Source organism: Camponotus vicinus, unplaced genomic scaffold (genome assembly GCF_025532165.1).
Source record: "Camponotus vicinus isolate PSW18456_S1 unplaced genomic scaffold, iyCamVici1.0 SCAF_9, whole genome shotgun sequence".
Lineage (NCBI taxonomy): Eukaryota > Metazoa > Arthropoda > Insecta > Hymenoptera > Formicidae > Camponotus > Camponotus vicinus.
The window spans coordinates 800,844-813,735 of record NW_028141981.1 but is presented as its reverse complement, the minus strand read 5'-3'; the positions used below and the strand labels follow the sequence as shown (position 1 = coordinate 813,735).

Below are 12,892 nucleotides of genomic sequence, written 5' to 3'. Positions count from 1 at the left end.
GTTTTTCGCGCATATTATACGTTATTATTTCCAACGCGTGTCACCGCAACGCTCTCTTTTCGTTTTCGTTTCGAATTCTTAATCTTTCTTAGTTTCTCGTGAGATCCGATCGCGAGAGGATCGCGCTATTATGAGAGCCCGCATGCTGTGGACATGGACTGATCGAGACACACTTTGGCTAATAGGCATTCGTGATTTCGTGCGCTTAGATTCTCAAAGGCAGGTGAACACAGACGGCGGCAACTGTCCCCTCGGAGGCAAAGATCGAAGCGCATCCCTCCTCCCCGCTCCAAATTTTTTTTCTCCCCAAGCTCCTCTCGGGGTCTTTCCCTCCTTTTCTACTCTCTACTCTATTTAACTTTACTCTACTTTCTTGCCTTCTGTGCGATGGATGCACGCAAAAAGGCAACGAAGCGAAAAAAGGGAGATAGGGATGCGTTGTCCTGCTGGTAATAGGTGCATCGGATGCCTCTACCAACCAATCTAAGCGCAAGTAGGCGGTACCCTCAAATTTCGCATTGACTTTCCAAGAGCTCCTCTCGTACCCGGTGGCTTTCATAAATCGCAATTCACACATAGAGAGAAAAAGAGAGAAGGAAGGAAACGTGGCAGATCGGAGGCTGATCCGAGGCCCCGATGCGAAGCGGCGGACGTGTCCCCGATCGTAATTGCGATTTGTTAGATATAAATTTGAGGACAAACGGTTGGCGTTTACGATTGGCGTCTGCCGATTAGATGCGAAGCGCATTTTATCGTCTTGGCATTCTACCGTAATGTGTTTTCGCGACTCGATATATACGCGCGACGGACGTCCGGCTCCGAAACCTATGCAAATTAGCTCCGGGTGCGACTTAGGATCGTCAGGCGAAGGAAGGAGGTTGACGATTGATAACGCAACGCCGATATCGGTTTAGATATATGTCCACGCCCTTTTTTACAATCCAAACTAACGATGTCTTCGAATGCAAATCCGAACGCGATGAAAGATCGTCGATCTCTTAACAATAGTAATCGATTCTTAAACTCGTTAGTATTTCTCGAGCGAAGCGTTTAGATTTATGTCCCCCTCCTCCGTTTCCGCACGAGGGAAAAAGAAGATCCTCGGGTCGCCGCGCGCGTAAGAAATCCTTACATCAGCTGTAACCACGTTCGCGGGATCTCGTCACTCAAAGACACAAATTGTCGCCACCGATCATTTTGTCCCGCCATATGTGTGTGTGTGTGTCGCGCCGATCGATCTGCGACGACGGCTTCTTGCGTAGCGCGTCCTCCCCGACGAGGAATGCGGATTTGTCTCCCCGATATCACCAAGTTGGCCGTGTCGAACAAGCGTCTGCCTCGACCAAACTCGTAGAGGAAATGAATGTCCCTCGAGGAGACGGGGTCTCGAGAGGCGTTTACGCCTTCTCGCCGGGACAGGACTGCGCCCAGGTATAGGTTTTCCGTATAATCCTCTCTTTCCCTTTTCCCTCCTCCTCCTCTCGTCGCCTCGTTCTCGTGGCGCGGCCTTAGAAGAAGAAGCAGGAACGCGCCGATTTCAAGAGTCATTATCCGTGACGTGCCGAGACTATGGTTATGTTAAAAAATCGTTCGTCCGTCTGTGCTCGCGCGTCTCTTTGCGGCTTCCGCCGTGAGCACGAGACCCGACCGACCTGCTTATTAAAACCAACGAGATTTTCGGTTACGTGTCCCGCTTGGTCACGCAGAACATTGCGACACGTGTCTACATTTAGATTCCTAAATGATTAAACGGTCGTATTTTCTTTCGTCCAAGAGCAATCGAAAAGTATGTAAAGAATTAAATATACGTCAAAATTAAATCTGCTTAGATCTAGGTCAGAATAAGTATGTTACAAATGTATGGCCGCGCGAATATACTATATATGTACATGTGGGTGTGTGAATAAAAGCAATATCGTGTCGATTAGATATCAACCGCATTTCTTTAAAGTCTGGAAATTGATTAAACAGCATTGATAATATTGATTTTACTTGTTTCATCTGGTAGGTTTGTTAAGAATAATATCTGATTTGGTGTTTAGGAACAGCTGCATTGATGAATTTTGGAGGTACACTGGCATGACATCCAACTTGCTAGGAATGATTTGCTCTTTCGCACAGTTTTTGGCATGTTGGCTTCCTCGTTTCATTTGGCCACCTCATCAGCTTCCGCTGGAGTAACTCATTTTGGTTCTTTTGGATGTTCTGTGAAGGTACTCTTCATTTTGATTATTACATCGCTGTCAGTTTTAGCATACCCTCAATATATACTATCAGTTTAATATATCGATTTATCATATAGTAGAAACTTTGACGTAGATTTCAAAGCATTTGTCGCACTTGCTATTTTCTTGAAGATAACAAAAGTGTCCATCTTGAGTGTTTTTAAAGCCACGATATCCAAAATTTGGATAAATTGAGAAAAGATGGCATATAATGACTTTTTAGTTCCTCCTTTTTTATTTTTGTATTCAAATTATTGATATAAATGATATTATTTGAATAAATGATATTATTTGGATCTATTTTTGCTAGAAATTGCAAATGTTATACATCTTATGTTAAAACAATGGTATATTAATATCTCGATCAGATTTGAAAAAAGATGATATAAACGCAAGTTTCACTACACTAAAAGTTATTGTGGGTATGTGAATAATGTATTAAATATCTTCTGTCAGAAAAAAAGTCATATGCCATTTTGTTTTTGAATCTTGAAAGTTTAAAATGAAGATTATAAATTACTTTCTATTACTTTATAATTTTAGTAATATTTCAAATTTTTTAGCAGATGCGTTTTTTATTCAAACTGAGAAATTGATTTTTAAATTTACGCATGTAGAATAACATGACATTATTAAAAGAGAAAAAATGGCATATAATGACTTTTTAGTTCCTCCTTTATTAAAGAAGGAACTAAAGAAATTATATTTAGTACATTATTTTGTGCACATAATTCGCCAAAAAAAGTTGCTCATAGAAAAAAGATTAATTGCTGTGAAATAAGAGTACAAGATTTGTTAGTCTTGACATTCTTCCTCCATATCGTATTAATATTACGTCAGGGAAATCGCAGGATCATAATGTTTGCGGAGTGCGTTTTCACACAGTACAAGTACAAAAATTTGTTCCTTTCCACGGAACGAATTGCCGAGCGATTCGTACAATACAGCCGATAATGCAAGATTATTAGCGTTGCTATTAATATTATTACTATTATTAAGACAAGTGCCTCCTAATGTATCGTGGCATGCGAGGAGTACTTTCAGACATTATTGTTGTTACATCAGCGGCCTAGTGTTAGCAGCGCGTAATTCGCGGGTCATTTTGCATTGCCGTGCGTCCGATAAACGCCGCAAATGTATTGCGCCCCCGTTCGACGGGGCCCTTTAGAATCCCGAAAGCCACCGGCTCTCGCCGGTGTTACGTTGAGGAAAGCGTGCGAGGAGATTCGTGCGAATATTCGCATCGGACTGGCGAAGATTTGGCTTAGAGCGTCGCAATTTTGCGGGACGCGTTGCCGGCCGGTGTCATTTGCAGTCGCACCTCCGGGGCTCGGGACAATTTACCGTGGGCCCGGGCTAAATGTTCCGCGCACGAAGCGCCATTACGCTTTCGAAAAAATGCACCGCGAAGGGTGGTCCTAATGACGTGGTCGCACACGTGCCCAACGTTGCACTGTCCCAGTCGCCTCGCTCGACAATCGCACGGTATAGATATAATATAGGTCGCATAATATGGTTTTTATTTCAAGCCGATCCGCTTGTCTTGGTGAGAAAGTCACGGTAGCGTTGACAGAATTTTTTACAAGAATAAAAGAAAGCGCTTGAGAATAAAAATAGAAAAGCTTTGCCATAAATTTTGTCTAATTAATCTTACAAATTTTTAAATCTGATGAAACCAAACTTTCGTTACAAATAGGATATATAAATAAGAGTGTAGAGATTATTAAAAAAAAAGAAACAAATTCGGACAAGAGTACACGCTCGCTTTGTAGTCCATTACAATCGAGCTCGTGCTCGCCTGACCAAAATAACTCTATCGATTCCGATCGCGCCCGGGGGCACAGTAAAACAAATGAAAAGGTTCCGAACTCTCGCTTCGATCTTCTCACCTCGGTTCCTCTCTGCCTTTTATGCCGGCATACCTTTCGCAATATCTTTCTTCGTTGCCTCGCGTTCGAAGCCGTTCGTATGCAATTTTGTTGCAGGAGACTCATGTAACGCCTTGCAAATTATTCCCACGAAATTGGCACGCATGTCTCGCGAGAAGTCTAAGTAAAGATCTTTGCGTTAGGCGAGAGAAAAGTTTGCGGAAAAAGCAACGGAACGAGAAAAGACAGAGAGAAGCGAGAGAAAAAGGAAGCAAAATTCGTATAAATTTGAATCTTTCTCGTGTCTTTAAGACAACACGTGAAATTTTACATATTCCTGACTCTTCCTTCGAATATCAAACGAGTGTAAAATAATTTCGCGCATGAATTTTAATTTTTTTCACTCAAATTTGACGACTAGATTTATATCGATTTAACATTGACACACATTTGTCTCTCAGCTGATGAATTTACACTCGTAGAAAGTTGGCGCGCGATTGCAGTTCCAGAGGAAGAGCGGCGAGGAAAAGCGGCGAAATTGTTAAAAACGAGATATCAATTTGGCATATGTTGATTATTATTATTGCTCGTTATTATATAATACGATGGTGCGCGTGATCGCTGATGAGGTGGACCACCTTCGGAGTTTACGACGAAGGATGTTTGGTCGAGTTTCAGCGCATTAAACGCGCTCGTTCGAAGATATCATAATAAGCACAGGTGAGGAAACGCGGACGATTGAAAAACCCGAAATTTACGTCCCACACACGACGAATGTCTACCTACCTCTCTACCTATATGATTCTGTGAGTCGTTCTCCGAGTCAAGACGCGATATCTCCGATCTCGTGTTCGCGCACCCATCGCAATAAACCGTGTATGATCGGCAAATTATAAAAATTCCCGACAATTCTTACGCAAAATACGAGTATATTCATCGAGCTCGCTTTTCGAAACACGTGTTGAAATGGTGGAAATTATACGAAACCGATTTCGACTTCATAATCTTCGAAAAAAATCCTATTGATTATCTTTTAAATTACATGGTGGAAGGATTTATGATTTTAACAGATCTCTTGGGAAGCGAGAATTGATATTACAATATTAGCAACGTAGAATTATCTAACGGAATTTTATTTAATGAGACATTATAACGGATACCTTCCCCATCTTTTTCGATGTTTCAAAGATTTACGACCGACCACCAAGAATACCAGAATTGCCTTTGAGAGAGAAAATACCAGTGCCGTATTGTGTTTACAAAATAATCGATTCGATATATGTGTACCAAGTGTAAACGCTCTAAATATGTTTTCCCGCAGATCGATCTGACACGCGCCAGGGTCACGTTCTCTTTCGCGCCACCCTTCGTAGGCACCCTCCACACACACACCCCTCGGTTAACAACGATTTAACCTATCGATGATTTGATTCTCGAGCATTATCGCATACAAACAACCCGGCACTCGAAATTTCAAGCCGACGCTTCATTTCGACTCGTCGATTAATTGCAAGTGAAACTAGGTATGCGATTTTTAATTCTTGGAATAACTCGGATACGATTATCACGATCAATTAATTAGCGTAATTAGATTTCGATCGTGAGGGCACCGAGATATATTTCGCGTTACAAACTACTCACCCGAATCGAAATAATAAGCCGCACAGAGTACCGCGTTTCCGTGCAACTGTGTCTGGCGCTGTTAAGGGTAAGCCCCTGAGGTGTATCATATATCACGTGGCACGTGGATCCCCGTGGCTTAGCGGAGGCTTACCGAAGGATTACCAGCGCATTCTGCTACTACCAGATAACACTGTGTAAGTTGTCACGAGTGTTCACACCCATTTTCGAAACGCGACCGACCCCTCATACCGCACTCCAGTCGCGCTCGATTGAAATAATTGAACACCCCTTCCTACCCTCCCCTCTTCCCTCTTCTACTTCGTTTTCCTCCCTTCGGTCCCCCCTCGGTGCACGCGGCTCTTTCGCCCGAGCCATCCGAAAGATCCGAGAGATAGGCGCCGTATCTGTAATTGGATGATTTTCTTTCATGAGGAACGGTTCTGGGGCCTGAGAGAGAGGCGATAAAACCGCCGGATAAAAAGGCGCCGACTCCGTGATTTTCTCCCTCGCGTTTCATTCGATGAATGTCCCGTCGCAAACGGCGGCTTTATGTAACGAGGCGAATTAAATTATCCTTTGCTCTTAATTTTTTAATTAGGTTGCGCAACCGCAGATATCTCGGCGACGGGCTCTTTTTGTACACTCTTATAATTTCTTATTACGGTGAAACCGCGCGAGTTACGTACGCGTAAGTAGTTAATTTGCAAAGCGCACGCAAAGCGCGAATTCTCGAAGAGGCATAATATTACGACGACTTTGCGCATTTACCTGATTTTTGCTCGAGAGATCGGGGATTGCGACAGGAGCTAAACCCGTCTTCCTTCATCCGCGGAATAAATAGAAAGTTCGATTCGAACGGGGGGAGGATCGGTTGCGAATCATGCATGCATCGGGTTGCGATTGGCAGAATCAAACACACGCCTGTCTTGCAACATTTTAGGAGAGTCGTCTCTATAAAGTGGTTTGTGCCTTTATGTATACAGGGTGTTTCTTAATAAGTTCGAAAGATTTTAGGAGATGATTCTTTGTCGAAAATTAAGGAGGCTTTTTCATATAAACATGCCTCCCTGTGGAGTTACACTCCTCCAAAAACGGGGGTAAAAATTAGGTTTTTATTTTTTTCTCAAATTTAGAACAAGTTAAAGAAATGAAATTAGGTGGATATTTTCTATTAGTAAAGAGGTTATTTATTAATATTTTTTTCAGCCTCCCGTATTGTTATAAGGGGATGAAACTAGCAACCCCTATTCAATTTTTTATTAGAACTTTAATGTTTATATGAAAAACCCTCCTTAATTTTCGACAAAGATTCATCTCCTAAAATTTTTCGCACTTATTAAGAAACACCCTGTAGATATAGAGAGACTGTCAGGCCTATCTCCTCGGATATCTGTCTATATCCTCTCCATGTTTTAATTGGCTGATTTTTGCAGCGTTCGCGACGATTTCCGATCCAGAGTTGTCGCGTTGAATAAAACACAACCGAGAGCAGAGAGGCATTCTCACTCGTCGTATCGAACAATTAAGCTAATTAATCCTATAACTTTTATCGATAACGATCCGGAATTAAGCGGAGATTTAAGATTATAATAAAGGAACGGCGCGGGTCCTAACGAATACGAGTATTGCTAAAGGGTCGAATTTAGGAAATGGCGAGTTTCGAAATCGTGTTGCACGTTACATCGATATTGGTTCCTCCACGGTTGCAAATTAAAACGCAACATTGTATATCTAATTACGTCATTCCCGGCGCGGATTGAAAATCACTTAGGTTCTGCGTTAGCATGCAATTTTCTACGGTAATCGAACCGATCTCGACGATGATGTTACTCTCGCGTTTAAAACGCGACTTTAAAGTGCAACTTATTTATATAGGCACATTACGAGATATTGGAGTGCGAAAACTGCTTCTTACATTCTCTTTCTCTCTCTCTTTCTCTCCCTCGTTCATCCAAAGTGAGAAAAACGATCGTGATTCAACGTTTATGAGAATGACCGGTAAAATGTCTTAACTAACTGATAAAGATCCTTCTTCTTGGCGCTATAATTGGACGATTTCGATATAGAATTGCGCGGTCGGTTTCGCAGTCCCGATTAATTTAATTGATCCCGCTTGGCGGCGTGACGCGTTGCAATGAGAGATACGGAAGCTTTCTATCTGCAGAAAAATATGTACTATATTTAACTGCATATTATTTGTTTCAAGTACATACATATATATATTTAGAAAAATTTCTGTATCCGCAATTCTCTCTATTACAAACTCATTACAAGCGTAAAATGTATTGAAATATTCTCTGAATTGTAGCACTCAAACTAAGAATATTTAATTAAATATTAAATTGAAACATGAATTTTCCATTTGCTTGCCATACAAGATTGACAGATGAGATGTTCTTAAAGAAAGAGTAAATTCTTCCTCTTTATAAATATGTAATAACGAGAATTTCTCTATAATTTATGATGAATATATTTCAAAACTATCAAGAAAATATTCTTCGCGTTAAAAATCATTACTTAAACTAAGTAATAATTCTTTTTAACAGTAAAATGATATTTTTTATGTGTACTTATTTAATTGTCATTATTGTTGCTCTTTTTCTATAAATCTATAGCAATCACGAAAAGGAGACCATTTTAAATGTTTGTAAAAATACTATTTGGAAAAAGACGACAATTTATAGAGGATCATGTTTTTGATAAACGTTCCGTGATGTTTGATTTGTTTTTTTATCCTCGAGCAAAATTGTTTTACTTTTATGATTGAGAATGCATATAAACGTGAGTAGAACATCTTAACTATCCAATCAAGCTGTATGATATTTTTCCCCGTGCAATAATTGGATGATTCTCGCGACGTGATACATATGTGTGTCATTTTTGGACGGTTCGACAAAACGCGCTTTGTACAATCTCCTCGAAATTGATCGTACCACGATTCGCCAATAATTTCTTTCTACACGTTTGTAAGCCGCATGACGAGTTCGAACAATTTTAATTCCTCGATCGCGATTGCAGCAGGAGAAAGAGAACGGTGAAGAAAACGAGAAAGAAAGAAAACGAAAGATCCAATGAGCAAATAGTTGAACAAACTGCTCTTCGAATCACTGAAAAAGAAATTTATTTTTCTTATTTAGAAACAAAAAGGAATATTTATAATATATTATCCGAATTGCAATAATTTTTCTTGTGTAAAATGATTTAATGAGAGAAAAAAGGAAATTTTTTTTAACAAAATAATTACACATGATGAGAGAGTAATAGTAACATTTAGATTAAGATGTAATAAATCTATAGAATAGAAAATTATATACGCAATATATCAAGCTCAAATATGTTGTTACTCGTAAAATGAGATAAACGGGAATTCGCTTTTTATAAGAGATTGCATAATCAATCGATTCTTCAATCAGCGGCCAATGTGATATCAGGGTGATCAGACAACTTTTAATTTGTAATAAATTCCGATCATACCTTTCAAGATTTATAAAGTTATCTTGTACTCTTGTTTGTTGATTCCTCTCTATCCAGTCTTGAAAATTTGGCGGTGAGATCTACGGTGACTTTATGGTCACTATCAGTCTTGAATTTACGAGATGACAGGGATACATTGCCGATCTAAATTTAAAGTTATAATCTCGATCATCTACCCTCTTATATCGAGCCTCGATACCCTAGGTCCGACGTGAAAAATGAAAACGTCGTGAATTGATTGTTATCGGACGGATGTACGAAAGATACCAATCGAATCGTGCCAGCTGATCGTGTTCTGATAAGTTACACCCAACGCATTTTGCGAATTAAGATTTTTAAAGTACAGATAATACAAAGAACAGCAGTTTAAATTTAAAAAAAAATAAATAAATAACAAACATTTTCATATCCTCTTTAGTCGCAAACTCGGCAGTTGTGTTTTATAGTTTCCATTAATCATTCTTTTCAGATCATGTTATGTTTGTCATTTATTTTTTTTATCGCGTATAATGTATTTAATTTAATGTGATTACACAAATAAATTAAAATCCCTTCTCTTATTAAGTTTTTATTTCTAAAAAATAATTGCAAAAATTAAATTTTTACTTGTTTACATAATTTAAAATTATTAGACTCATAAGACTTTTCGGATTGCGATTCAAGCCAATTCTCTCGTGCACAGAATTTAATAACCAGACGAGAAAATTAAAACTCGTTTTTTCTTCTTTGAAAAATTTTGCCAAAAATAATTATACGTTAAATAACAAAACTTTGCTCGTTTATTTGATATATTCGCTAAATGTCATTCAACAAGTAACTATCATAGAATTCTCGTAGCTACCCCTTTTCGATTATCACACATTGATATATATTTAATTGCAAAACCATAATAAAGTCATAAGTGAAATCCGGTTTATATTTCAACGCTTCTCGTATAACCACTTTTTCGAGAAGATTGTCCGTCGAATTTAAAGTACGAATGCTTATATAGCGCGGCATAATTTATTTCGTGGAATCTCGCGGAATGGAAGCGTTCCTTTGGTAATTAGCCTCGATATTAAATCGAGTCCTGTTACGAACAAACACGCAATGCACTTGGGTGTAAATCTGTTAACCGAGATTTTCCGGGACACGCATACACTTTGCCATCAGCGACAAGCCGTCCTTCTTACCGTACTTGCGCGTCCCTTACGAGAGCACCTGTACGTGGCCAATCAAACCCGAATTCACCGAGGGAGAGGTACCGCATACGTCTCCCTTAACACAAGTCGGAAAGCAAAAAGAGGGAAAAGGAAGAGGCGGATGAGAGAGGAAGAAAAGGAGAAGGAGGGAAAAGTACGCGTGTGTAAGGGGCGCAGCTCGGGGCGACTAACGAGAGAGCGAGAAGGAGAGGAAACCGAGATCGCCGGTCGCTCAGGCAGGCCCAGAGGCAAGCAGACACCGGCAAATTGGGCCGACATATTTTAGGCCCCTATCCATTTGCAGTTTCGATGTAAAACCAGTCGTTGGAATCTGGCCGCGGACGCGAAATTCTTACGAAACGCCTAAGGAGCGATTCCCTCCCTCCTCTCCCGCCCCTCGCCCATCACCGCCCGGAAATTGTCTCTCGAGCGTGCGTGCGATTTTACCCCGCCGTGTCAATGACTCGACCCTGGATGTACCCTGGACGGAGATGCTAACAATAAAATACGAAAGAGGATACGAAAGGCAGCGCGTGTAGGCAATGCTTACAAGAGCCACCGTGGACGAGGGCAGAATTTCAATGCCCTGTAATTTCGGGAAACGCCTTTTCGGGAGGTCCTTTATTCGTCGTTTTCATCACTTTTCAGGGATTTCATCCTTTTTACTCGTTACAACAAATATATAAGTACCATTATTAGAGGAGAATAAAGCGCAACGCTTTGCAGCGTTTTACGTAATCTCGACCCTCGACGGTCGATCCGATGTACCGCCTGTATAAACAGCTTAATGGCGTAATTGGCGTAATTATTAATCGCGGGTAGTTTTGCGGTCATCGCGGAAAAGTAACGCGCGCGCGTAATGGCATCGTGCACGCACGCACGCACGCACGCCTGTGTGCGAGAGATGCGCGTTTAGAGAACCGCGGGAATCGCACACGAATGGTTCTCAATAAGAACGACCTATATGGAACCCCCGCGGCGTGCGTCGCGACCCATGGACTGTGACATTGGCGCATCTGGCGTCATCGTACGAAACATTATTACTTACACGTCACCGTGATAATGTATTAACCATAAAGGTGATCTGTGTTTACGACACATCGTTCGCGGTCGATGTAACTTTTTGCAGCGGTGGAGGAGCATCCCGGATACGTAGTTTGCGTATTTTCGCGTAAACCATGGTTTTCCGACTTGAAATGTTTTTTTCTCTCTTGTCCGATTTTACCTATTTAATTAAACTTGTGCAAGTTTATCGTAGAAAATTATTGAATATTATAATCTGTTTAAAGAGTGCGGACAATTGTTGCCCACAATTTTCCCAACTGGAAATTGGATTTAATTTTTTATTTAGAATAAAGTTTATGACGTTTCAGAGAAAATGGCCGGCAAAATAAATATTTTTTATAAGGGTAAAAATAACCGGTATCTCGATCCTTGTAATCTAAATTTTATAATAAACCAAAAGTAAAATCCAATCTCGAAAAAATTGGAAAAATTTTGGGCAACAATCGGATGTAAATTCCCAGGAGTTGAAGCGATCGTGTTAGAAAATCTTGCTCAAAATGTCAATGTACCTAAAGTCGATGCTGCTCGTTGTAAACCGTGTGTCACACGTAAATTGCATTTTATTGGCTAGTAAATTAATTCGCGCAACTCTGTCGGCGGTGATATTACTTTGTGCAGGACATTCGCCTTCGATTTGCGATTCGAGCATTAAACCGAAGCGAACGTTGTTGAACTCGCATAAACAAGCGATCGTTTAATTACGGTGATTGCATATATTCGTTAATGCCGCTTGCGGAATTTAGCGCTTTCGACGTGGAAAAAATATCTCTAATTAGCTTCTCGTCGTTGCTCTCGTGATGATGCGATGATGCGCGATCGACAGATTACACGTCGCGAAAAATCGACCGTGCTCCATTAAATGATTACACCGGTTGCGTTACGTTGCCACGTATAATCGCCATCGTCGATCTAAATAATGGCGTGACGCCTCAATAAAGTATCGATTACAATTAATTATCGTTATCAGCGCGTCTATTGATCGTACGTGTTCCTTAATAAGTCATCATCGACGAGCGAATTGCCGAGCGAAGCGCCGATTACCTTACACGATCTTCGATGCATCACGATGCTCTCGTTCGAGGCTCGCGCTCGACCCGATCTTTGTCGATCTGCAATCGCAATCGCAGGATTTATGCCCGCCACGTGTGTGCGTTTTACACTCCACCTGCTTCGCACCCGGGCGTTTATTATTCGGCATCTACGAGGATGCGACTCTTGCTGTTGGGGACGCGATACGTGAGATCCGACTCGAGACAAAGGGACGCCGCGTCGGTCGACAACCGACACTGAAATCGGAATCTGGACCGCGTCCCTTAAACGGGTCGCGCGCCGGAAAAAGACAGGTAGAAATCGATGTTATCCGACGACGAGCACGAGTCCCGATCCGCTCCGATGAGACGACAAAAAGCGAGAATCTCTCCGACTCCGCGGCATACCTACCGAGACGCGTACTTAA

At 41.0% G+C, this 12,892-nt stretch overlaps 1 protein-coding gene and 1 pseudogene across 3 annotated transcripts in view; one reads left to right on the top strand and one right to left on the bottom strand.

The window, feature by feature from the left end:
- Positions 1–12,892, top strand: part of Poxn (paired box pox-neuro) — a 68,122-nt gene that overhangs the window by 19,614 nt on the left and 35,616 nt on the right. The window contains exon 1 of one of the 3 annotated variants that reach the window (XM_083108434.1): positions 2,061–2,213. The exons of the other annotated variants lie outside the window; for them this stretch is intronic. The gene's annotated coding sequence lies outside the window, so the exon portion shown is untranslated. Of the gene's footprint in view, positions 1–2,060; positions 2,214–12,892 lie in introns of those variants that run through there. 3 annotated transcript variants of the gene reach the window in all.
- On the bottom strand, positions 1,837–6,542 carry LOC145977230 (U1 small nuclear ribonucleoprotein A pseudogene; annotated as a pseudogene).